Here is a 27199-nt window from a genome sequence, read left to right as displayed (position 1 = left end):
ATGACAAAACCTCGGCTTTGCCCGCCTTTACTCATGAATGGCCTCCGAATCTGGAGGGACGCAGCCACGGAGGCGGCAAGAGCAGGTCTATGGAATTTGGGCCCCGATCTAGGACAAAACGAAAGCTACTGTGATGTCGGCGGGCCGTCCGTGTGAGTAAAGGACAATTGGTGAATGTCAAGGTGCCCAGTGTCGGGCTATGACAATGTGACAGCAAATGGGTGTCAAACTGACATAACACAGAATCCAGGGATGTGTGAACACGAGCGCGCTCCTGTGGGGAAATCTCCCTGGGAGCGGTGATCTTCCAAGGGGCTCTGGGCACCGAACTCGTGCTGATTGGGAAGGGATTAGGCTGGGGATAGCCTCGCGCTGAAGATCCAGCCCAGCCTGCAGAGCTGAAGCCAATAATTCCTGGTGCTTATTCTTCTATTCGGTTTCTGAAGCGAACGTGACACTTTGCTGCCTCCGTGCGGATCTGTCCCTTCAGTAACCACAGAAACGATCCCCCCTCTTTGTCCTATTAGCTTCGTGTCGCTTGGTCACTTGTGTCCGCAGGGGCTGGAGAAGGGAGAGGGGGGCTGTTACACTCTTGCCCTTCACAGTGTCCTGTGACAGAGGGTGACACAGGCTGACTGGGTGCTGGGTGATGATGCTTCGTTGTGTTTGTTTGGAGCTCGCTGGCTGGTCACCCCATGTGCTGAGCAAAGCTCCGAAGCAATGAAGGTAACTTCATAGAAGGTGCTCAGGGAGGCGCCTCCCTCTGGCAGTGACTCCTAGGCGGGTGGTGCAGGGGGTCTCAGAGTACCGCTGCCTGCAGGCTCTGCCCCTGAAGCTAGTTCCCAGCCAATGAGAGTGCGGAGTTGGTGCTGGGAGGGGGCAGCCCGCAGAGACATCCCACCCCCAGATGCCGCAGGGACGGTGCTGGCTGCTTCCATGTGTGGAGGGTGCTGTCAGCAGGAGCGGCTGGGGGGCCCTAGGCCCTTTAAAATTGTCAAGGCCCTTGGGAAATTGCCCCGTCCCCCCGCCCCATAGGCAGGCCGGTCTGAAGATCATGCAGGGGCACATGGAGCCCTCCTAAAGATAAGGGCAGGGTGGGGGGTCGGCTGATAGATTGGGACGATTCCAGGAAACCAAGGTAAAGGTTGAATCCGCGTCAACTTTTTACCGCCTGCCGCTGCCTCAGATGTGTAGCAACACTGCCCCCTAGTGCCTCCGCGCGAAGCCTGATCCACACCGGCGCCATTCCAGCTGGGAATGGGCGATTCTATGTTTGGCTCAGCTGTTGGGATCTGCTCAAGAGTTGGAGACCGAGAATATGCAAATATGCAAATTAACTGTTACCGGTCTGCTAAAAGTTTGTGAATGGGTTTGCGGTCCCTGGTATTAAAAAGTTTGCTCTAGTCTTACCTGCAACCCCGCACGGTCACGTCCGCATTGCTGGATATGGAGCATACTAATCTGCGAGGACAAAGAACCAGGCTGGGACTCAAGAGACGTGAATGCGGTTCCTTGCTTTGCTCCTGGGTGCTGGGGGACTGCGGGCAAGTCCCTTCTGCTTCCTGTACCTCAGTTTCCCCCTCTGTGAAACGGGGCATAATAGCACTGACCGCTCCTTAGAAAGAGCTTCCGAGACTGATGAGAAACAGGTACGAGGGCTTCTGGGAACAGACATGTACGTGGAGTTTGTCAATGGATACCCGGGCGAGATAAATATCCCACGTGCAGTCACTTGTGACTGGCTGTAAACCAGCGATGGACAAATACTGGCCCACAGGCCGAATTCCATCTGCCAGGGGTAGCCCCTGGCGGGCCCCCGCATCACCTTATTTAACTGCGACTCCCCAGGTACGGGGGATCACACCTCCTGTTCGCTGTGCGGAGTGCTGGGGGCTAGTAGGAGGGCTACAAAAGGCTGCAAACTGGGTAGTAGGGCTGTCTGGTGCAGCTTCTAGTTTTAGCAAATGCGGAGGAGGGGTCCCACCTGTGAAAGGGAGTTAAGTATCTAACTGCATTTGGGATTCACAGCCCTGTCCTAAAGGTAGGTGCTTCAGATGATACTTAATAACGCTCCCAAGCCCCTTGTGCCAGGGAAGGAGTCGGTGGGGTTTCCTATAGTGGTTAGAGCACTTACCTAGGAAATGAAACAGCCAGGATCATCCCTCCTGAGCCTGATGTGGGAGCAGGAATTTGAGACTCCACTGTCAAAGGGAGGTTGACATGGGCTACAGGCACCCCTCTTCTCTTTCAGTCCAGTATTTATTTATTCACTGAGGAACACCTTCAAGCAGAGATATTGAAAACCCCTCCTTCAAATCTCCTATCGTATATCACTCAGGGCATTCGCTCCGGGCTGTTTTGCTGATGACACAGATGACTGTCACAGAAGCCTGTTCTGAAAACTGATTTAACGCTGCAGCCAGAAATAACTAAACAACTGACCGTGACGGGCCTATGAAATTTGGGACAAATGACCCCGGCTTGTTGATCTGGGCAAATGCTCGCCGGAGGGACTAAAGGCTCCAGGGTTGGCAGGACACCTGGGTTCTCTCACTGGGGTTTTTGAAGGGCTGTTGTTTTGGTTTGTGTCACCGTGTGCCGAGCGCAGTAATACGTGGCGGTGTCATCGGCTCGCAGGCTGCCCAGCTGCAGCCAGGCCGTGGTTATGGAGTTGGCCCTGGTCATGGTGACTCGCCCCTGGAAGGCCGGGGAGTAGCTAGTGCCACCATTACCGGGATAGATGTATCCCAGCCACTCCAGGCTTTCCCCGGGAGCCTGCCGGACCCAGCTAATGTAATAGTCGGTAAAGCTGTAGCCGGAGGTTTTACATGAGACCTTCACGGACTCTCCGGGCTTCTTGATTTCTGCCCCAGACTGGATCAGCTGGATTTGGGAGCTGGCCCCTGTAGAAAAACAATACAAATACCGTTAATTCCATTCTATTCCTCCTCTTCCCGGCCTTATTCAAGCCCTTGTCTTGCCTCCTAAAGGCAGTCTCTGATCTGCCTTTTAATAAGAGAGAATTTGTCTCCGTCATATTCCTGTGCAGCAGGGAAGGACAATTATCCCCATTTGGCAAAGTGGAAACTGAGGCACAATCTGCTCTGGAGGCTTTTCAATGCTGTGTACGGGATTCTTAATACGGAGTAATGAAACCTGGGCATCAAACCCCACCATCTGGCTTTAAAACTCCATCCCATGCGATCTGCTCAGAGCTGGGATTTTGATTCCAGAGTTCCTGATCCACCTCCTACATCTTCATCTTCAAACCATCTTTGCTCTCTCGGCCCAGCTGTGCCCAGCAGACACCTGCATCCATCCCCTTACCTGAGACAGCCGCCAGAAGGAAACAGAACCCCAGACCGATCATTGTCATTCTCCTCCACCACCTTGTGTGCTACAAAGCAGGAAACCCGCCGCCTGTTGGCGAGGCGCCCTGGCTGTTCTTTATCAGGCACTTTCCCTACTTAATTTGCATATGAGCGTGGCTACATCGGGTGACGAAAGCGCGGCTTTGCCCGGAAGTGCAAATAAACGGCCTCAGAATCTGGAGGGACACAGCCACGGAGGAGGCCAGAGCAGAGCTATGGAATCTGGGCCCCGATCTAGGACAACATGGAAGCTACTGTGACCTCAGCGAGGCGTCCGTGGGAGCTAAGGGACAATTGGTGAAGCTGAATGTTACGGTGCCCTGTGGCGGGTTGTCACAATGTCACACCCAGTGGATGTGAAACTGACACAACACAGAGTCCAGTAATGTGTAAACACGGGCACTCTCCAGTGGGGAAATCTACCTGTGAGCGGTGATCTTAGATCTTCCAAGGGGCGCTGGGCACCGAACTCGTGCTGAATGGGAAGGGATTAGGCTGCGTAGAGCCTCGCGCTCAAGATCCAGCCCAGCCTGCAGAGCTGAAGCCAATAATTCCTGGTGATTATTCCCCGATTCAGTCTCTGGGCAGAAACGTTTCCGAAGCGACCGTGACACTTTGCTGCCCCCGTGCGGATCTGTCCCTTCAGTAACCACAGAAACGATCCCCCCTCTTCGTCCTTTTAGCTTCGTGTCACTTGGTCACTTGTGTCTCCTGCAGGGCCTGGAGAAGGGGGAGGGGGTTTAATTTGCAGGCTACTTCAGTTTATTGCTGTATCCAAGGCCACTCACTAACCCGCTCAATGTCTGTCTAGCTTCATAGTCTCTCTTCCAAGTGCCCCTCCCCCTCCCCACCCTACCCCGTTCTCTGGCAGCTCGCTGCTGCGGGGAGGGTGGGTGGGAAGTCACCAAGAGCGGTTCCGAGGAACATTCAGTGCGCATGTCTGACCCCGACAGAGGGGGAGACTAGCTGGTTGTGACGTGGGACCTGGACCTGGGCTGTAGGAATCCAGGGAACAATTCACTGAGTGTCTGGCAATGTGTGTGCGCGCCCTGTGACGTGATAGACACACAAATCAATGTCACCGCTGACTGAGCGTGTCCGCTTGTCTGTTACTTGGGCAGGCTCCGAATTTCAGAGCCAGGGAAGTGAGTTGGATCCCAAATGGAGCCTCCAGCTGCTGTAGTTGAAGGGGGAGGAGGGAAAATCTCACTCTTCATCGCGAGGAGGTGCCCGCCTTTCTCTGCTTTGCTCTCAGGGGTTTCCTGTAACTGTGAGTCTCTGGCACAGTAATAGCGGGCGGTGTCCTCGGGCTCCAGGCCGGTCATTTGCAGGTGCAGCAGGTTGTTGGGATTGTCCGTGGAGACGGTGAAGTGCCCTTTGGCCGACTCTATAAAGAACATTTTCTCCGAATCACACTGCAGCGAGTTCCCGGGAACCTGGCGCATCCAGCGCTGCTGGAGGTGAGCCCAGAGGCTTTGCAGGGTCTCAGGGACTCTCCGGGATTCTAGACTCCACCCCAGACGTCACCAGCTCCACCTCGCACCGGGCACCTACGAACACAAAACACCCCAAACACTTACTGAGCGCAAACACTTCGGAGCTGGCGGCGAGCGAGGGAAGGAATCTTCCTGCGCAGAACATGGCGAGGGCCGAAGGGCGAAGGGCAACAGACCCAGCAGGGGCTGCGGGGCGAGGGCCGTTTGGGAAGTGTCTCTCGGCGCCTGGGCTTTGAACAGGTAGCGTCCGCCCGGAATGTGCCTAGCTCGTTCGCGGTGTAGAAAGGGCCCCTGGGCTGGGGGCTGGGGGCTGGATCACACCCACAATTATTGCCCTGCACGGGGGGTTGTTTCTGTTGCGCCTTGTCAAGCCGAAGATTGAATCAGACCCCTTGTCAGGAACCGGACGGAGGGTGCACGCGCTGCCCGGCTCCTCAGCCTGGACGGTTCTGCAGGGAGCGGGGTGGAAAAGGTGTAACGTGCACTGGGGAGTCAGTGGACCAGCCAGGCTGAGAGTCTCAGACCGGTACCGTTCTCTGGCCTCTGCCATGCAGCAGCTCAGACCGGGCCCTTCATTCTCTGACCCTACGAGAGTGTCCTAAGGGGGTTAGGAACAGACATTTCATTTCTTTCTGCTTTCCTGCAATTTGGACACCTAACTCTCGGGTTATGTACCAGCCCGGGGCCTTTACGTATCGGGGCCCATTTACTGTAACTACTGAGGCTGATAAAGAAGCAGGTTTGTGCTTAGTGGGATTTTCAAGAACGCTGGCACACCCAGCCTGCACTGAGATCTATGGGATTTAGGCACCCAAGTGATTCTGGAAGCTTCACCAAGGAGCTTGCGAACAGGTGATTGCGAACAGGGAGTTTTGAGAGGGAGTTCTCCAGGTGAAGGAGAAGCAGATACAGGACTCTTGAGGGAAGTGTGTTTTGTCATTGGGGCTTTCTTAGTGTGTGCAGAGCTTGTGTTTGTTTGGTATGTGAGGGTGTTGGTTTCCCCCCCCCCCCTTTGAGTGAGGCTTTAGAGGGGGAGTTCTCCAGATAGAGAAGTAGATACAGGAGTCTTGAGGGAAGTGGGTGTTGTGCTTCGGGCTGCTTGCTGTACGCTGAGCTTGTGTTTGTGAGTGAGGGTTGGTGTGTGTTCTTTTTTGTTTTTTGTTTGTTTGTTTTATTTATTTATTTTCCCCTGTGTTTGAGAGTGAGGCTTTTTTTTCCCCTTCCCAACCCTCCCCTTGATAGAGTTTGTGCTGTGATTGGTAGGGGCTGTGATTGGCAGGTGGAAACTGTTGGCTTCTAATTAAAGTTTGAATTCTAGAAGCCTCTGCTGATTGGCTGAGCCTTGGTAGGGGGAGGGGCTGTATAAGGCAGTGGGCAAGGGACCAAGGAGCTTGCGCTGTGATTGGTAGGGGCTGTGATTGGCAGGTGGCAACTGTTGGCTTCTAATTAAAGTTTGAATTCTAGAAGGCTCTGCTGATTGGCTGAGCCTTGGTAGGGGGAGGGGCTTTATAAGGCAGTGGGCAAGCGACCAAGGAGCTTGGGAACAGGGAGTTTTGAGAGGGAGTTCTCCAGATGAAGGAGAAGCAGATACAGGAGTCTTGAGGGAAGTGGGTGCTGTGCTTTGGGCTGCTTGCTGTATACTGAGCTTGTGTTTGTGAGTGAGGGTTGGTGTGTGTTCTTTTTTGTTTTTTGTTTGTTTGTTTGTTTGTTTATTTTATTTATTTATTTTCCCCTGTGTTTGAGAGTGAGGCTTTTTTTTCCCCCTTCCCAACCCTCCCCTTGATAGAGTTTGTGCTGTGATTGGTAGGGGCTGTGATTGGCAGGTGGAAACTGTTGGCTTCTAATTAAAGTTTGAATTCTAGAAGCCTCTGCTGATTGGCTGAGCCTTGGTAGGGGGAGGGGCTTTATAAGGCAGTGCGCAAGCGACCAGGTGATTGCTAACAGGGAGTTTTGAGAGGGAGTTCTGAAGGGGAGAGGGAAGGGCGGGAGGTTCTCTTGTCTTTCTTTTTAAATCCCTTTTCCAGGACAGCAGCGATGGTTGATGATGGGTCTGCTGCTGTTGTTACCTGCACGGCGTGTGCCATGTTTGTCTTCCTCCTGGAAGAAAGAACGGATTTCATCTGCACGAAGTGCAAGCTGGTTGAGATTTTGGAAGAAAAAATTAGAGGACTGGAGGCCCAAGTGTCGACCTTACGCTTGATCAGAGAGGATGAAGACTTCCTCGATAGAAGGCAGCAATTGATCCTTCAAGCACGGCAGGCAGAGGAGCCAGTGAGGGCAGTACGTGACCAAGAAGAGAACTGGCAGCATGTAACTTCTAGAAGGGGAAAAAGGCCAGCACGGGATTCCCCCGATGCTATAGAGGTAAGCAATCGCTTTCAAGCTCTCTCCACAGGCTCTGCAGTGCTGAAAGCTCTGGAAGGGACCTCACAAGGTAGAAACCAGAAGGGGGCACCATCTACTGAAAGGCATGGGATGCGTAGTCCTAGGGATGGGGGTTCGACGGCCACCACCCCCAAAAGGAAACGACGGGTGGTGGTGGTCGGGGACTCCCTCCTAAGAGGGACTGAGCCATCCCTCTGCCGTCCGGACCTGGAATCTCGAAAGCATTGGAATGGGTTACCTAGGGAAATAGTGGAGTCTCCATCCCTAGAGGTATTTAAGTCTCAGCTTGACAAAGCCCTGGCCGTGTTGATTTAGATGGGATTGGTCCTGCCTAGAGCGGGGGGCTGGACTTGACGACCTTCTGGGGTCTCTTCCAGTTCTATGATTCTATAAGGGGATGGTTGGATGAAATAACATGATCTTGGTAACTAATTGACCATTCATTATCAGTTGGAAATAGGTCAATGGAGGGATGATAGGAGTTGCTATAGGGAACTTTCTGGGTGTCTGGCTGGTGAGTCTTGCCCACATGCTCAGGGTTTATCTGATCGCCATATTTGGGGTCGGGAAGGAATTTTCCTCCAGGGTAGATTGGCAGAGGCCCTGGAGGTTTTTCGCCCTACTCTGTAGCATTGGGCACAGATTACAGCTGAAGGACTCTCTGCATGTTGGGTCCTTCAAAGTATTTGAATGCTTCAATATCTTTGATATAGGTGAGAGGATTATTCTAAGAGGGGTGGTTGAGATTCTGTGGCCTGCACTGTGCAGGGTGCAGACTAGATGATCATAATGGTCCCTTCTGACCTTAAAGTCTATGAGTCTATGAGAAATCCCACCCGGTGCCTGTTTGATTCCCCAGTCAGCTACGGACAAGAGTTTCAAGTATTTGGACAAAGAGTTCCCAGGTGACCTGGCATCGCTGCATTCGGCGGTGCGAGGCCCGATCGATGGAGAAGTCTGAATCTCCTGCTCTAATCCCGCGAGACCTGGTGCCATCCGCCCTGGCGAGAGAGCTGCAGTTTGCCTCCTACGGAAAGGAGCGATCCCGGCCCCGGGGCCTCAGGGACAGGAAGACCAATCGGTGCTTGAGGGGCTGCGATTTGGAGTCCATGGATCCGGGCAATTATCCAGGCTGAGCTCCGACTGGGCGAGTCCCAACTTCTGTGTCACTGACAGAAAAGGCCTCAGGCCAATGGGGTAGATAAAGAAGCAGGTTTGTGCAGGCAGAGTCCCTGCCACGATCTGTGCCTCTGTCCCCCCCCCCCCTCCGCCCCTTTCCTTACATAGGGGAGGGGAGTTGCTGGGGAGGAAAGATGGCTCCGAAAGGGCCCAGCTGGGTTCAAAGCGAGACCCTTATGTGAACAAAGACTGTGATGTTTCAAAGGCTGCTAAGGCTTTTGTTCAGCTTTGCAACTCCCCTCCCCTGCATAAGGAAAGGGGGAAATAGAGGCACAGACCGTGGCAGGGGCTCTGTCAGCAACCAGTGAGTGACAGAGCCAGGGACCAAATCCCTGCGTCTGACTCCCAGCCAGCAGCCTCACTCCCCGTGCGCATCGTGGGATCCCAAGCAGCCCCGCCCCGCCCCGCCCCGCCCCGGTACAAAGCAGAGCGAGTTAGTTCTATTGGCATCGTCTGGATTTTCATGTGTAGCGGGGACCGGGCGGTTTCCCAGACCCCCTATATCCCGCGGGAAGAAAGACCCGGGACTCAGACTATCCCTGCGCTCTGTGTTCTCCTCTGACAGACAATCGCCCCGCTCCGGTCACTGCCCGACAGGAGCGTGTGGGCTGTTCGCATCCATCCCCGAGTGTGTCCTGATCTCTGAGGGGCCCCGCTCGCCCTGCTCGTCTGGCCACGGCATGCGGCTTGGAAACCGCTTCTCCTTTTTGTGCTGGGCCTTGCGTTGCGCTGTGTCACTGTGTCTCTGGCGCAGTAATAGGTGCCGCTGTCTGCAGCTGTCAGCGAGCGGAGTTGCAGCGAGACCTGGTTCTTGGCGGTGTCCCCAGAAATGGTGACTCGGCCTTGGAGAGACGGGGCGTAGCCTGTGCTCCCATCATATGGATACGCGTTCCCCACCCACTCCAGTCCTTTCCTGGGGGGCTGCCGGTTCCAGTGCCAGTAGTAGTACTGATGGAGTAGTAGATGGAGAACCCGGAGATAGCGCAGCTCAGGGTGAGGGTCTCTCCGGGCTTCACCGCCGCCGGGCCGGACTGAACCAGCTGCACCTGAGCGAGGACACCAGGGGAAAGGAAACAAATCCAGGAAGGAATTAGCCGCTGAATGTGTGTGGGACCCTGAACCCCTCACTGCCCCAGGAACACTCAGAGCGGGGGGCGGCGAGCAGGGCGAGGAAAAGCAGCAGAGGTTCCATTCTCGTTCCCAGGCACTGAGGGAAACTCCCCAGAGAGCAGGGCAGAGCAGGTCTGTGTCTGGACAGAGACTGAGGTTCCGAGACGCAGGGCTCCGTATTTAACCGCTCAGGAATTTACATGCGGGTTCCTCAGGCGGGTATAAAGTGCTATGGGGGTGAGAGCTCGGCACGTGGCGATGTCCCCGCGGGGACAGGTCTCTCCTTTACACTAGAGAGACGCTGCGCTCAGCTCAGCGCACGCCGCACTGCAGGCGAGGCTGGGGCAGGGCGGGTGTGAGTGCAGAGGGCCGGGCACTGGACTGGGGCGCAGCAGAGCCCGCTGCGTCAGGGATTTACAGGCGGGTGTGAGCAAACGGAGATAAACCACCGAGGAAGGACCGACGTCCGGTGGATTGGTGCTCAGGGACGCCTAGAGTCATCCTTCGGCTTTTCGCCGTGCTAGCTTTGCGAGGATAAATGTCCCTGGCTGGCACCTCTGGGGATGTGGGCCTAGAAGTTGGGGTCTATTGACACCAACTGGGGAACTCGCTCATTCACACCCCCTGCTCCTGCTGTGGCCAGGGTGGGATCACTGCTCACTGACCGCCACCATGTCCCACGGCAGGAGTTATATGGAGTTTGATCCAAAATTACCTCCCGCTTGGTCTCTCGGGTGCCTTGAAATGCTCGTCTGCAGCAGCTCCCCGTCCGGTCACTCCCAGCGAGCAGACAAGTAGGAACTGAGCATGTGTGATTGACAGCCCTGGTTTAGCAACCCCCCCTGCAGCAGCCTGCTTGGTACCTCCCACCGTGCTCTTGTCTCCACCAGCCTTGGTTATCACTAGCCAAGGGTTCTCTATGCCCTTCCAGCCTGAATTCCCCCAACCGGCCTGCCATGAACCGTTCAGCTTCCTCCACAGCCCCAGGTTGGTTGGTTTAGGTTGAAATAAACCAAGTTTATTAACAGTGGATTGCAGGTTAAATGATGCCAAGTGAAGGGAAACCAGGCCAGGTATGGTAACAGGGAAATCACGGTGAACACCTGCAGCTGAAAGGCTAAAACTCGATGTAGCAAGGCCCAGCTAGCGTTGTAGATGGGTTCGCTCTCCAGCCTGTCCCCCTAGTTCTCGGTCAGAACCTTGAACCCAAGTGTGAGGTGCTGGTTTCCCGTGTCCCTTTGGAGGAAGGAATGGAAGGGTTCACGGCCCCTCCTCGTCCCGCCCAGGGGCACAGGTCTCTCTGTGTGCACTGAGCCTGCATCAAGAAGCAGAAAGGTCTCCTGGGGCTGCCATCCACCCTCCTCCCCACTACCGCTAAGGGAGTCCTCACCGCCTCTCCTTACAGGCTTGATGGTTTTGTTTATTGCCCATCTGCATCCTAATCAAGACCTGGCCCCACCTGGCGGGACTGAGGCGGGACGGATGAGAGTTTTGCGGGGCCCAGGACAGCACAATTTCCCGGGCTCCCCTTTGGAGAAAAAATAGAAAAAAAAAGTGTCAAATGAGCAAATTGAAGCTTTTTTCATATTACATGTGAATTGGGTAAATTTTATAGAAACTTAATTTAGTTGGATAATTTTTATTTTAATTCTATTGTGATTCATTGTTAAACAAACTTCTACATTAATAATTAAACATTTCCATTGGTATTTAAGTCTGTTACAGCTGTCTAGCTCTTTTGGCAGCTGGGTCTCTAACAGCCGGTGGGAAAAGGCTTCTCCCCAGCATCAGCCCCTTCTCCAGACCCAAACACGGAAGCAGCGAGGCGCCCGCGGAGCAGGGAAATCCTGACCCGGTTTAGAAGGGGCTGGCTGCTGTGTCCGAGCCAGCAGACCCTCAGGAGCCTGCAGAGCAGCTGGAGGGAAAGGAGACGGCACCTCAGGCTCCATACAGGGTCAGAGGAGGGGCCATAGAGGCTGCCCCGACTGGCTCCTGCCGAGAAAGGGAGCTTGGACACAGCAAACGAGCCTGCCACTGTTTCCCCCCCCCCCCCCCCCGACAGCTGGCTCCCTTCTGGCGGGGGGCAACCGCCTGGCTCAGTCTCCCTGTGTCCGCACCAAGGCAGCTGTATGGGCCCCCGCTGTCCGGCTGCTGCGGCGCATTGCTCTAGGACTGGGTGCCGGGGGCAGGAAGGGAACAGCCCCCGATGCGCAGACCCCGCCCAGGCACCGACCAGCTAGTGTGGGGCTCACGGGGCTCCCCCACACCGAGACCACCCCTTCCCATGCTGGGGCAGAGGACTCTGGCTGCAGGATCCGGCGGTAGCTGGGGGGCAGGAGATGTGTGGTGGGGCGGCGTTAGGCACAGCGCCGCGCTGAAGGCTCCTGCGCCTCTCAGGAGAGTCGCCCCCAGGGCCAGGCTGCAGAAACTGCCGCTTTACTCTTTCAAGGAGTTGGCCTGGTGTCTGGGTCTGCGGAGCTGGGGAAAGGCGCCTCACGGTACCCACCCGCCAGCAGAGACCCCCCCTTCCGCCAGCGCCTGCGGGCCGGCCGGGCTGCTCTAGAGACAGAACTGCAAAGGCTTTACCTGTGAGGCGCGGGGCAGCGGCGCCCTCTAGTGGCGAAAGCTAGAAAGTGACAGCGCAGGCGCGGGGTCTATTGAAGCGCGGGGCCCGGGGCACCCGCCCCGCTCCTCCTGCCCTATATCCGCCGCAGAGGCTGAGAGAGGCCCGAGAATCCGGTGAGAATCCGCCTCCCCTTTTGGGTGCCCGCAGCGCTCAGATCTAGTTTTTGGAGGAGCCAAGGGAGACAGTGACCCGGGCTCTGGAAGGAGGAGCTGTTCTCTGTGTGCCCGGTGGAACCGTCCTAATATTCCTCTCCCAGCCCACTGCAGCCCTGTCTCGGGAGCTGCCGCCCCTCAAGGCGGAGGGCTGAGAACGACAGTGAAAGGGATTTGCTGTTCCCAGCCTCTCTCTGAACTCGGTTTCATTTCCATGCACGGAGCTTGGGCGCCCCCAGCGCCAAACGGCTTCGCTGCTCACTGTAAGGGGAGGCTTGTGTCTGGGCTCAGACCGGCTTCTCCTCGCTGTGTCTCTCGCACAGTAATAGCGGGCGGTGTCCTCGGGCTTCAGGCCGGTCATTTGCAGGTGCAGCAGGTTGTTGGAGTTGTTCCTGGAGATGGTGAATCGGCCTTTCACGGAATCCGCCTATGCGTTCCATAAACTGGGGTAGAATGTACCAACATCTTCGAAGAGGATAGCAGCGACCCAGTCCAGCCCCTTTCCGGGAGCCTGCCGGACCCAGTTCATGGGGTAGCTGCTGAAGGTGAAGCCGGAGGCTTTGCAGGAGAGGCGCAGAGAGTCTCCGGTTTTCTTCAAACAGCTTATCAATACCTCTGTCAAAGGAGCCATATTTCTACTAACTCCGCCAGTTATTCAGAAATAGAAAAAACCTTCCAAAGCCGCTACAGCGACACATAAGAGCAGCAAAAATCCCATTGTCCCTGGCGCTGGCGGGGAAAGTTCTCAGGGGACTGGCTGGTCACTGCCCAGACCCAGGGGGCTGCGGGTACAGGCTGCGTGGAGGGACTGACAAATTTAAACTGGAAACTGGTTTCCTCGTTTGCATACTTGACTCCCTAAACCCGCCCTGCTCCTGCCAGAGATCTCAGAGGCTCGACCCCGGGCTGCTGGTGCAGGAGTCAGACCGGAGCGGCCTGCGTGTCTGTGCAGCGCCGGACACGGGGCGCTGGGACGCTCCTGACACTTTCGGACCTGGAGGAGGAGCAGCTCCCTGCAGTGACTGTGATTCCTCGCGCAGGGACTAAGGGGCTGGTGACTCAGGTGATGCGGGGAGGGAAGCGATCTCTGGAGCCCCTCCCATGCTCAGGAGGGCCACGCAGCGCCGGTCAAAGCTTCCCATTTACACTGGGGTTGCGGGCGGAGAGAGCTCTCACGGGCTGTGCCGCTACCGGGCCTAGGATAATGGGATCCTAGATTGTGACCACAGACCCTGGGCGCTGGGACCGCTACCCCCAACTGCTCCGCCCTCGTTGGGCGTCATCTTCCAGCTCATTTACTGAGTTCAGTATTAACCAGCCGCAAAGCGGAGACAGAAGGTTTCCCCGTGTCGGGTTTAAAGCGCTTGTGAGGTAGTAAACCTGCAGCTTTCAGAGCCCAGCCCCGTGGTGCGACATGGCAGGATTCAATCGGTACTAACTATTCATCATCATCATCATTCCATGCCCATTCCCAGGCACTGGAACCAGCCTCGCTGCGGACACATTTCTGTTCCCACCGCCCCTACCACGCCTGTTCCATTCCACACCCCCCCATTACTCCCATTCACATACAGGCTGATGCTCCCTTCACATTCCTGCTCCTGTTCATATTCCCTTTCCTGTATCCCGCACACTCCCGATCACATTTGCCACCCCATTCTTGTTCCTGTTCCCCTTCCCGCTCCCGTTCGCATGGACACTCCCGCTCCATTCCCGGCGCACCAATGCCGGCCGGAGCCTAAGGCCCGGGGTTCATTCCCGGCGCTAGCAGCATCCGGGCGTGGTGGGAGTGTCCCCAGCGGGCTGTCGGTCAGGGCAGAGGTCACACGGGGGAGCACAGTGGGCGGGGGGGGGGGGAGGGCACAGTAGGTTGGGGAGGGGGAGGAGGACGGGAAGAGCCGGTCAGTGTCTGAGATGGAACCGCTGGATTCGTACGGCTCGTTCTCACTCGCGGGCCTGGGGCGCCACCTGGCGGAGCAGCCCAGCGCTGCTGCCGAGGAAGGGTTTTGTCTCAGCTCCGGCTGGTTTGCACTCGCAGTGGCGGCTGCGCAGTGACACCGGGCGGGGTCCTCGGGAATTTACGAATCCCAGCATTCTGTAAGTTCAGCATAACGGAGTGTAGCTAACCCTAGCTAGACACTGTTGCACGCCGATTCTTAGGCAGCTTCACAGAAGAGTCTTCTACTGTCCCAAAACTTAGCAGCGCAGTTTCTGCCTCCGAATATCCTGACTACATGAACGCCACTAACTCAGCATTGTCCAATAGAGCTATTACTAGCCAGACTCCGTTTCTCACAAATTCTTATATGGCTTCAAGACATTTGCTACATACCGGCCTCATGGGCAGGAAGACTGCAGAACTACATTCGCACACGAGATTGCCTTGCGACGTTCTCACATGCACGAAAATCATCGAATCGTTCGACTAGCACCGTAAAGACATGATTTACTAATGCAATCCTGTTATCAAAGCCCCCCACCTCTCCGTATACATCAAGTTTCTTTGAAACAGAACGGAGCACATTCTATGCTGCTTCTGTTCCTTAGAGTGGGCAATACTGAGCTATTGGTTTAAAAGTAGGATCGCATTCTAACGCAGATGTAGTTTGGACTGTGCTGCGTTACGCCTGAGAGGATAAGTGCTCTTTGAGGGGGCATTGAAAACAAGCATCAAGCTTGGAGAGCATGTCTTTAGAGAGCTAATGAAGGAGTAGGTGCTTTTCCTTCATGTAAGAACGTCCCAAGCAAATGGGGTGTGCGAATGTACTTCTGCAGTCGTCCAGTCCGTGGGTCCCGGTTTTAGGCGCATTTCTGAAGCCATATAAGAATTGGTGTGAAGCAGTGTCAGCTAGTAATACCTACATTCGGCAATGTGGTGCCCGAAGCGTCCTAGCATTCTGACGCACATACAGCATAAACTGCGCTGCGTTTTTTTAAAGGAAACTTGATGGTTGAGGCGTCATTGAAACGGGGCTCAATGTTGTAAAAGATGACTTTATAGAAATAGAGAACGATTAGGGTTTTTTTTCCCATGCATGTAAGAACGTCGGAAAGACACCTCGTGTGCGAAAGTAGTTGTGTAGTTCTCGACTACGCGTGGCAGGTTTTTAGCGCATTTCAGAGGCCATATCGGAATTTGGCGAGACTAATGCCTCGGTAGGAATCCTGACATGGGGCAATGCTTTCATAGTGGTGTACAAGTTGCGAAGACATTCTAAAGCACCTACCCCGTAATACTGCTGCCTTTTACTGCAAAAGAAACGTGAAGTTCGCGGGTTCGGCGGAGTCATTGAGGTCAGGAATCAATTTTCTATAAAAAAGCCTCTAAACAGCTAATGAGTGATTGGGCGTTTTTTTCCTGCACGTGAACACTTTCCAAGCAAATGAAGTGTACGATTCGAATTATAAAGTCCTCCGGTATCTTTCGATGGTAGTTAGCGCACCTTTGAGGCCAGATAAGAAGTCCTCTAAAACCGTGTTTTGCTAGGATTACTGATATTGGTCAAGACGGTAATCGAGCTCTACAAGTATTGGTAACAATTTAGGAATCACAGCATTCTGTAAGCTCAGCATAACGGAGTGTACCTATCCCTAGCTAGACACTGTTGCACGCCCATTCTTAGGCAGCTTCACAGAAGAGCCTTCTACTGTCCCAAAACAGAAGCGCAGTTTCTGCCTCGAATATCCTGACTACATGAACGCCACTAACTCAGCATTGTCCAATAGAGCTATTACTAGCCAGACTCCGTTTCTCACAAATTCTTATATGGCTTCAGACATTTGCTAGATACCGGCCTCAGGAGCTGGAAGACTGCAGAACTACATACGCATACGAGATTTCCTTGCGACGTTCTCACATGCACGAAAATCACCGAATCGTTCGACTAGCACTGTAAAGACATGATTTACTAATACAATCCTGTTATCAAAGCCCCCCCACCTCTCCGTATACATCAACTTTCTTTGAAACAGAATGGAGCGCATTCTATGCTGCTTCTGTTCCTTAGAGTGGGCAATGCTGAGCTATTTGTTTGAAAGTAGGATCGCATTGTAACGCAGATGTAGTTTGGACTGTGCTGCGTTACGCCTGAGAGGATAAGTGCTCTTTGAGGGGGCATTGAAAACAAGCATCAAGCTTGGAGAGCATGTCTTTAGAGAACTAATGAAGGATTAGGTGCTTTTCCTTCATGTAAGGACGTCCCAAGCAAATGGGGTGTGCGAATGTACTTCTGCAGTCGTCCAGTCCGTGGGTCCCGGTTTTAGGCGTATTACTGAAGCCATATAAGAATTGGTGTGAAACAGTGTCAGCTAATGATACTTACATTCTGCAATGTGGCGCCCGAAGCGTCCTAGCATTCTGCCGCACATACAGCATAAACTGCGCTGCGTTTTTTAAAGGAAACTTGATTGTTGAGGCGTCATTGAAACGGGGCTCAATGTTGTAAAAGATGACTTTATAGAACTAGAGAACGATTAGGGTTTTTTTCCCATGCCTGTAAGAACGTCGGAAAGACATCTCGTGTGTGAAAGTAGTTGTGTAGTTCTCGACTACGCGTGGCAGGTTTTTAGCGCATTTCAGAGATCATATGGGAATTCGGCGAGACTAATGCCTCGGTAGGAATGCTGACATGGGGCAATGCTGACATAGTGGTGTACAAGTTGCGAGGACATTCTAAAGCACCTACCCCATAACTATTGCTGCCCTTTACTGCAAAAGAAACGTGAAGTTCGGGGGTTGGGCGGAGTCATTGAGAACAGGAATCAATTTTGTAAAAAAAAAAAAACCTCTAAACAGCTAATGAACGAGTCGGGTCTTTTTCCTGCACGTGAACACTTCCCAAGCAAATCAAGTGTACGACTCGAATTTTAAAGTCCTCCGGTATCATTCGATGGTAGTTAGCGCACCTTTGAGGCCAGATAAGAAGTCCTCTAAAACCGTGTTTTGCTAGGATTACTGATATTGGTCAAGACGGTGATCGGGGTCTACAAGTATTGGTAACAATTTACGAATCACAGCATTCTGTAAGCTCAGCATAACCGAGTGTAGCTAACCCTAGCTAGAAACTGTTGCACGCCCATTCTTAGGCAGCTTCACAGAAGAGCCCAAAACTTAGCAGCGCAGTTTGTGCCTCCGAATATCCTGACTACATGAACGCCACTAACTCAGCATTGTCCAATAGAGCTATTACTAGCCAGACTCCGTTTCTCTCAAATTCTTATATGGCTTCAGACATTTGCTACATACCGGCCTCAGGGGCTGGAAGACTGCACAACTACATTCGCACACGAGATTGCCTTGCGACGTTCTCACATGCACGAAAATCACCGAATCGTTCGACTAGCACTGTAAAGACATGATTTACTAATGCAATCCTGTTATGAAAGCCCCCACGTCTCCGTATACATCAAGTTTCTTTGAAGCGGAACGGAGCGCATTCTATGCTGCTTGTCCTCCTTAGAGTGGGCAATGCTGAGCTATTGGTTTAAAAGTAGGATCGCATTGTAACGCAGATGTAGTTTGGACTGTGCTGCGTTACGCCTGAGAGGATAAGTGCTCTTTGAGGGGGCATTGAAAACAAGCATCAAGCTTGGAGAGCATGTCTTTAGAGAGCTAATGAAGGATTAGGTGATTTTCCTTCATGTACCAACGTCCCAAGCAAATGGGGTGTGCGAATGTACTTCTGCAGTCGTCCAGTCCGTGGGTCCCGGTTTTAGGCGCATTTCTGAAGCCATATAAGAATTGGTGTGAAACATTGTCAGGTAGTAATACTTACATTCGTCAATGTGGTGCCCGAAGAGTCCTAGCATTCTGACGCACATACAGCATAAACTGCGCTGCCTTTTTTAAAGGAAACTTGATTGTTGAGGCGTCATTGAAACGGGGCTCAATGTTGTAAAAGAAGACTTTATAGAACTAGAGATCAATTAGGGTTTTTTTCCCCATGCAGGTAAGAACGTCGGAAAGACATCTCGTGTGCGAAAGTAGTTGTGTAGTTCTCGACTACGCGTGGCAGGTATTTAGCGCATTTCAGAGGCCATATAAGAATTTGGCGAGACTAATGCCTCGGTAGGAATCCTGACATGGGGCAATGCTGACATAGTGGTGTACAAGTCGCGAGCACATTCTAAAGCACCAACCCCGTAATACTGCTACACTTTGCTGCAAAAGAAGCGTGCAGTTCGCGGGTTGGGCGGAGTCATTGAGATCAGGAGTCAATTTTCTCCAAAAAAATGCCTCTAAACAGCTAATGAACGAGTCGGGTTTTTTTCCTGCACGTGAACACTTCCCAAGCAAATCAAGTGTACGCCTCGAATTTTAAAGTCCTCCGGTATCATTCGATGGTAGTTAGCGCACCTTTGAGGTCAGATAAGAAGTCCTCCAAAAACGTGTTTTGCTAGGATTACTGATATCGGTCAAGACGGTGATCGGGGTCTACAAGTATTGGTAACACTTGTTACAACCCACTTCACCGTATTCACCTCAGCCTCCTTGGGTACGGTGATCACAGAGCTAGGCGGCTTACCAAAGCCACCGCACCGCCGGAGAATGGGGCGGGTACCACCTGCGAAAGGGAGTTAGGTACGGAGCTCCAGTTGGGATTCACAGCCTTGGAGGTAAGCTGATAATAGCGCCCCCAAATCCCTTGACCACAGAAGGAGTTGATGGTGCTTCCTATTGCCTAGTGGTTAGATCACGTGCCTAGCAAATGATACAGCCAAGATCATCCCTCCTCAGCCTGATGTGGGAGCAGGGATTTGACACCCCATCCTCCACCGTGTAAAGGAAGGGTGACATGGGGGTGCCGACACCCCCTTATTTTTTCAGACTTCATGGGTATTAGCTTCAACAGGAGATACTGAAAGATTCTCCCCCCAAGTCTCCCGTTGTCTGGCATTCACGACATTTGCTCAGGGATGTTTTGTTGCTGTCACAAGTGACACAGGGTCCTAATTCATACTTTGAAAAGTGACTTAGCGCTTCAGCCAGAAAACTCTCGTTGCCATGCGACTTAAGTGAGTCACGGGGCTATGAAGTTTGGGGCGAAATTATCCCAGGCTGTTGACCCGAGCAAACGCTCTCTGGAGGGACTAAAGCTGCAGCCAGGCCGTGCTTCCAGAATTGTCCCTGGTGGTGGTGAGTCGCCCTTGGAAGGCCGGGGCATAGCCAGTCCCAGACCGGGTGAGCTGGACTTGTGAATAAAAAGCGACACAAATTCAGTGAACTCTATTCGTCCTCCTTCTGCCTTTCGGGCCCACTCCAATGGAGAAAATCTGCCTGTGAGCGGTGCTAGGCGAACTTCCAAGGGGCACCGGGCATCGAACTCGTACTGACTGGGAAGCGATTAGGCTGGGCAGAGCCTCGCGCTGCGGTTCCATCCCAGCCTGCAGAGCTAAGGCCGAACATTCAGTCTCCGAAGCGAACGTGACACTTTGCTGCCCCGGAGCGGATCTCTCCCTTCAGTAACCACAGAAACGATTCTCCCTCGTCGTCCTTTTAGCCTCAGAAAAGGGGAGGAGACGTGAGTGTGTCCGAGTGTCTCTGTGTCTGAGTGACTGTGTTTGATTTGTTTGTGTGTCTGCGCTGTGTGTTACTGTGTGTGCGGTTCGTGTGTGTGTGTCCTGTCCCAGCTGCGGACAATCACTCCTGTTCTGTAACAGGCACAGGGGCGCACCTGGACTCAAGTCCCCGTCTGCTGTCCTAAATAGACCAGCCGCTCTTGCTTCCTAAGGGCTCTGATAACTGACTGTGGCCTGTTTGCGTGTTTCCTTCCGTCACCCTCCGCCCCCCGGGCTCTGGCACAGAGCCGAGGGGCAGAAGGAACCGCTGCCACCTCTCTGCGTGACTTGCTGCAGAGCGCAGGCCACGGGGGACCTTCTCTCCCGGGCCGGGTGGCTCCGAGGAAGCTGGACCCGGGTCTCTGTGGGGGAAGGGGAGCGCAGGAGCCACGTTGGAAGGAGTCCAATGAATCCCGGTTTACATCAGTGAAAGTGCCCGATCAGCAAGCCGAGCCGGGCCGGGGGAACAGGGCTCCCGCCTCAACGGGACTGGCTGAGGCAGCCGGCGATGTCTGCCGCGCAGGCCCAGGGGAACACCGTGATGCAAACGGGAGGAGAGGGGGCGTTTATAGGCAACGAAAGGGTTAAAATCTCCCCGCGGGTTTGTATTTCATCCACCGAAGTTTGTTCTCGGTTCTGTGCGCAGCGCCCGGTTGTTTGTGTCTCTGCTGCCCCCGCGTGGCGGCCGCGGGTTCTGCAGCCTGGGTTTTTGCAGGCGCATCACTAGGTTTCGTGTCGCTGTGTGTCTCGCACAGTAATAGCGGGCGGTGTCCTCGGGCTTCAGGCCGGTCATTGGCAGGTGCAGCAGGTTGTTGGGGTTGTCCCTGGAGATGGTGAATCGGCCCCCAAGTGCATCAGAGTAGAACGTGCTGCTCCCACTGCCGGTGCTGATAGCAGCCACCCACTCCAGGACCTTCCCGGGAGCCTGCCGGAGCCAGTCCATCCCGGAGCTGCTGAAGGTGAAGCCGGAGGCTTTGCAGGAGAGGCGCAGAGAGTCTCCGGGCTTCTTCACATCCCCTCCGGACTCCACCAGCTGCACCTGGCACCGGGCACCTGGGAATAAAGGGATGTTAGAAGAACCGGCATAAAACCAGCGAGAATTGTCTGGGCTCTGCCACTTGATCGGGGAACTAAATACCTTCCAGAGCTGCTAGGATGAAAACAGCTGCGACCCAAAGTCTCATTGTCTCTGCTGCTGGCGGGGAAAGTTCTCCGGGGACTGGCTGCTCCCTGCTCTGAGCCAAGGGGCTGCGGATTGTCCCTGCGGGTGCAGGCTGGGCAGAGAGAGGCACAGATTTAAACAGGAACCTCTCTCCCCTATTTGCATGGCCCGCTGCTTATAACGGACCCAGGCTCCTTCCCTTAACTCTGAATCGCTGGCTCGGGGCTCAGGGCGGAGTCAGACTCTGCCCCGCTGTGTCTGTGCAGCTCCCAGCTCCAGGGAGGTGGGTTAAAGGGGAGAAGCAGCTGCCGGGTTCGAGCCCGGTTCCCCGGTATTGAATTTAGGGCCCGATTGTCACGTAGTTATCCCGTTACGTGGAGGTGTCCGAGGTCCTGTCCATGCGGACAGCGGGTCAGGAGGTCGGTGCCTGGAAGGGGCGGGGTCACAGGGTTGCACGGGGCTGGGTCACTCACTGGAAGGCTACAAGTAAGGGGCTGGGGAGCGCGGTGAGTCCGGCAGCCTCTCCCCGGGCGGGGAATGAGGATTTGGAATCAGTCCGGGGGGTGACCCAGGCTCACACAAACCGAAGGCGAAGGAGACAAAGGATTCGTCACCGGAGCGGGGATTTGTGCAAAGGGGGCTCGGGGCGGGAGACTGGGGGCCGGCTCCCCCTGGCTGGGTCTGTGCAGCCGAGAGGCCGCCCCGTGTGACCGGCAGAGCGAGCCAGGCTGGATTTGCCTCAGTCACAGCAGCGAACAGCGGGAGGGAGGGAAGTTGGGAGGCTGGAAAGTTCTGGGCTGTAGCCGAAGGAGGCCTGGGTTTGTGGCAGGTCGGGAGCGGGGCTGGGACACACAGCGGCGTGGGGGGAGCTTTGGGCGGGGGTGTTAAACCTCGTCCCGCAGGGCTCGCACCAGGGACAGCGCTCAGGGATTCAGGAGGCGAATTAACGACCAACTCTGCCCCTAGAGCCACAGTCCGAATGACCAGGGACATAGAGAGACCCGGATAAATATTTATATTTATATCGAATATATTATAACTTATATCGCCCAGGCCCAGATTAAGAAAGGTGCTTCCGTGGCTGTCCTGGGCGGGCGGGGGAGGGGGGGTGAGAAGAGACATTACCCGGCCACTACAAGTGCAGATCTTTTTGCAGGCGGCCCTTATCCTGGGGCCCTGGGCTGCAGCCACTAACCCCTAGAGCGCGTGACAGGGCTGGAGCCGCATCCCCGAGCGCCAAGCTAGCGGGGTCCCCTCTCTGCCCTCACCTGCAGGCTCCGCCCTCAAAGCGCCCATTGGCTGGGACTCATGGAGCTCTCGCGTGAATCACCTGGCTCCCCAGCTCCCTATCCCAGCCCTGAGCCCCCTCCCGCACTGCCCCGTTTGGAGCTGGAACTCGGCATGTCCGGTGAATTCCCCGGACAATAATATCTATTGTTATGATCAGTTTCCATGGTTACTAGGCTTGGGAGGGGCGAGTAGGTCCTAGCGTCTCAGGCCTCCACTCTCAGACCCAGGTCCGAGCACCGTGCAACCCTGTGAGCCGCTCCCTCCCCAAGCACTGACTGTGACGTAGTGGGGCGTACCTTGCTGGTTGCTATGCTGGGCAGTGGGTTCTGAGTGACCTCCACTGGCTGCCGTCTGCAGCACGGCCCAGCAGGGCAGGGTATGAGTCATTATGCAAGGGGGCTTCGAAACTCTTCAGACAGGTGGAACAATGGGAAGAAGGGGAGTGGAGCCCTGGCTGGGGGCAGGGCTGGAGGTGAGGGGGTTAGTTTCTGTCTGGGAGCATGGAGGAGACAGCCTAGGGAAAGGGAATGGAGTTTAGGGGCCCAGTCTCCCCCATCTCAAGGGGGGCTGAGGCATCCTAGGCCTGCCCTGGAACCAGATTACATCTGTGCTGTGCTGTATCCTGGAGAAGCAATAAACACCCTTTATTCTACTGGCTGGTGGAGTCTATCCATGCCATTACGGGGGTGCAGGAGACAGGAAAACCCTGACGACATGCCATCACACATGGGGAGCAGGGAGGTTGCACTGCCGTGGTCCCCATTTACCAAAAAAAAGGGACACCCAGGTGCTAAGATCCTTTAGTCTGGCCTGCAGCCCCACAGGACTCATGCCTGCCCTCCTGGATATGGAGCTGACTGGTCTGTGATGTCAAACAGGGCTGGCCTTACCATCAGTGGAACTGAGATGGCAGTCTCAGGTGCCAGACTGGGTGGGCCACTAGGACCCAGTGTATAGAAAATTGTGTCTGCTGCTGGTATTCTCTCTGCTCTAGATGCATAGAGATGGTGGAGTGCTGTGCTGGAGGAAGGAGGGCACAAAGAACAGGAAAAAGGCAGTATTGAGACCTTACAAAGTTTTGGCCAAAGCGACGGAGCATGGGGGCGTCATTTGAGCTCCCTGCTTCACATGCCAAAATGTTGTGGGTCGGCCCTGACACCCAACCACCAGGTTGGGGCTCAGGAGACGTCCATGCGGTTCCTGGTTTTGTCCCTGACCTGCCGGGTGACAGCAGCCAGGTCCCTTCTGCTCCCTGAACTTCATTTTCCCAATCTGTGACCTCTCTTTAGATGGAGCATCCACATCTGATGAGAAGCAGGGACTGCCAGGAACAGACACGTTTCCGGTGTTTGTCCATGAACACACGGGTAAGGTAAATACACCTTGTAGCTTCCTGTCTCTTGTAACTTGATGGAGCCCAGAGGTGGGCAAATACTGGCCCGGGGGCCGGATTCCGATAGTCAGAGTTAGCTCCTGATCGGCCCCCACTTGCCGTATTTACCTGCGCCTCCACAGGTACGGGTGTGACGTAGTGGGGGTACCTGGCTGGTTTCTAGGCTGCTGGCTCTGGGGGAACCCCCACTGGCTGCTGTGGGTACCACGACCCAGCAAAACAGGATGAGTCACTATGCAAACCAGTGGCCAGACACCCCCCATGGAGAGGAACAAAGGAAGGTGGAATGCTGCCGTGGCTGGGGGGCAGGGCTGGAAGTGGGTTAGTTGGTTGCTGGCTGTCGGAGGGCATGGATGAGACAGCCTAGGGAGAGGAGCTGGAGTTTAGGGGCCCAGTCTCCCCCATCTCAAGGGGGCCTGAGGCATCCTAGCCCAGTTCCTGTGACCAGATTACATCTGTGCTGCGCTGTGCTGGAGGAGCAATAAACCACCCTCAATTCCACTGGCTGGTGCAGTCTGTTTGTGCCATTTCGGGGTGCAGGAGACGGGGAACCCCCAACGCGCCGTCACACTGGTGTCAGAAGTGGGATGCACTGCACCCCGTGGATGAAGCTCCCAGCGGCAAGCGACAAGGCGCAGTAGAAGCAAGAGCCCTGGAGCCAGGCATGCTGGAGACAGAGTGAAGTGGTTCCTGGGAATCGTGGGGCGCTGCAGCACTAGACTGGTGAGTCTGCACCGAGGGGCCCAGCGGGCAGATGGCCTACGCCCGACTCTTGAAGGCAGAGCTGGTGGGGCTGTGCAGAGAGAGGGGCTTGCCTGTGCGGAAAGCAACCAAGGCCCAGCTGATTACCCAGCTGGAAGAGAATGACCAGCCACAGGGCCAGGATCTTGTCCCCAGGGGAAGCAGCCAGACCCCCCCTGAGAGTGTGTCAGGCTCAGAGAGGGGGAGGAGCGCTGGAACCCAACGGAGAGATGAGACAGCGTCTCCCGGGAGGCCTGCAAGCCGTAGCCCATCTAGGGCAGGGGCCAGCCCAGCGGAGCTGCGGCGGCTGGAGATCCAGCTGCGGATCAGGGAATTGGAAGTAGAGGACCGAGAGAAGGAGCGCCAAGATCGAGAGAGGCAGCGACAGCATGAGCTGGCCATGGCAGAGCGGAGAACCGGCGGGGCACCGGCTGCGCCAAGTGCGGGTGGGCCCCAAGGTCCCAGGGCTGCCAGCCACTTGGAGAGGCTCGTGGTGGCCCAATTGAAGGACATGGGCGACATAGACGGGTTCCTCAGCTCCTTTGAGAGGGCCTGTGGACTGCAACGGGTTCCCCCAGCTGACTGGCTGCAGGAGCTCATCCCCGCACTGAGCCAGGAGGCGGCCGGAGTGCTCAGTCAGCTGGAGGACCTACAGCCAGGGGATTACAACCGAGTCAAGGAGGCCCTGCTGCACAAGTTCGGGCTGACCCCCGAGATATACAGGAAGAAGTTCCGGGGGGTACAGAAAGGGCCACGGGAGACCTATGTGGACCTGGCCTCCCGCCTGGCGCAATACTGCCGCAAGTGGGTGTCTGGAGTTGGAGCCCAGACCGCAGAGGAGCTGCTCAAGCTGGTCATGATGGAGCAGTTCTATGAAGCGTGCCCACCCAAACTGAGGCTGTGGCTCAAGGACCGGAGACCAGAGAACCCCCAGGAGGCCGGGAGACTGGCGGATGAGTTCACGGAGAGCCGGTCCGGGTGTGAACGGGAGTCCCGGAGAGAGAGGGAACCGCGCAGAGACCGGATCTCGGCTGAGCGACGGAGGGAGTCAACTACGGGGCGAGACCAAGGAACAGGTCGTCTGCGCCCCAGAGAACCAGCCAGGGCCTGGACAGAGACAGCCCAAAGCCTAACTTGCCATCGCTGTGGGCAAAAAGGCCACAAGAGGGCTCAGTGCACCAGGTCCCAGGACCGGGGACTGTCCAGGGTTAACTGGCTGGGGCGGGAGGAAGGGCAGACTGCCCCAGAGGCAGGGGCTGGCAGGCAAACCTCAGCTCAGAGAGAGGGGAAGGATGCTCAGTGCACCTCCCCTGGGAGGTCTGATTCTCAGGAGGCGGATTCCTCCGTGTACCGGGTGGGGGCAGGACGGCCCCTGCGGAGCGAGTGCCTCATACCCCTGGAGGTGGATGGTAGGAAGGTGACGGGCTTCTGGGACACGGGGGCGGAGGTGACTCTGGCCCGATCTGACATAGTGGCCCAGGAGCGGATACTACCCCACGCGCAGCTGACCCTGAAGGGCATAGACGGGTCCCCGTTTAAGGTGCCTGTAGCCAGGGTGCATCTGAAATGGGGGGCGAAGGAAGGCCTCAAGGAAGTGGGGGTGCACCCGCACTTGCCCACCGAGGTGCTGATGGGGAACGACCTAGAGGAGTGGCCCCATGAATCCCAGCGGGCTCTAGTCACTACCCGGAGCCAGAGCCAGCGGGGGGCTGACAACGTGGGTCCAGGGAAGGACTCCTGGCAGCGTCCTCAGGGTCCCATCCCAGTGGACACGGGGTCCAGCCAGGCTGGGACTCCGGACCTAGGCAGAGGTGGGGAACAGGTCCCGATCCCTGCCTCAGCAGCTGAATTCCAGGCTGAGGTGCAGGCAGACCCCTCCTTGCAGAGGCTGAGGGACCAGGCTGGCCTCCGTGCAGCTCAGCCCCGGGGGAGAGGTGGCCAGGAGAGATTCCTGCGGGAGCGTGGGCTCCTGTTCCGTGAGTGGCTCCCCCCCAGGAAGGTGAGGGCATGGAGGGTAGAGCGGCAGCTGGTCGTCCCCCGAAAGTATCGCCTCAAGCTGCTGTATTTGGCCCACGATGTCCCCGTTGGGGGCCACCGGGGGATCCGGAGCACCCGGCTGAAGCTGCTCCAGCACTTCTATTGGCCGGGAATCTTTACAGCCGTGCAGCGGTACTGCCGGTCCTGTGACTCCTGCCAGAGGGGCGGGAAGGCCCAAGACAGGAGGAACGCGGCTTGGGGGTCTCTACCCCAGATAGAGGACCCTCTGGGCTTGCTGAGAGAGTTATGGGAGGGGAAGTCCTCCCTGGATGGAGCATCGGGGGTGGAAGCCGCCCTGGCTGTCCAGAGAAGGCTCGCTGGGCTCATGGCCCTGGCCCGAGAGACCCCGGCCAGAGATCAAGGCCAGCGGAAGGGTGGGTGTGACCCCCGAGGACAGGCCTGGGCCAGTTACCCTGGAGCGGGGCGGCGAGTGGACAGAGGGAAGCCAATTCATGTGGGGCCTCGCCACGGCCGGCCCGAGTCAAGGGGAGCACCCATGTCCCCAGGGCGGGTTCCCACGCAGAGGACCCGAACTTCCCTAGGTCACGAGCGGAGTGACCCTGCTCAGTTCGCTCTCGGAGGGGGGAGAACTGTGACGTAGTGGGGGTACCTGGCTGGTTTCTATGCTGCTGGCTCTGGGGGAACCCCCACTGGCTGCTGTGGGTACCACGACCCAGCAAAACAGGATGAGTCACTATGC

General features: G+C 55.7%; 1 pseudogene; it reads right to left on the bottom strand.

Annotated features, from left to right (window-relative positions):
• Positions 1 to 2550: 2550 nt before the first annotated feature.
• Positions 2551 to 3370, bottom strand: LOC149521196 (immunoglobulin heavy variable 1-3 pseudogene; annotated as a pseudogene).
• Between the last annotated feature and the right edge of the window lie 23829 nt (positions 3371 to 27199).

This window comes from Pelodiscus sinensis, chromosome 30, assembly GCF_052426305.1.
Source record: "Pelodiscus sinensis isolate ZL-2025 chromosome 30, ASM5242630v1, whole genome shotgun sequence".
Lineage (NCBI taxonomy): Eukaryota > Metazoa > Chordata > Testudines > Trionychidae > Pelodiscus > Pelodiscus sinensis.
The sequence above is the reverse complement of the archived record's forward strand: the minus strand, read 5'-3'. Positions and strand labels throughout refer to the sequence as shown.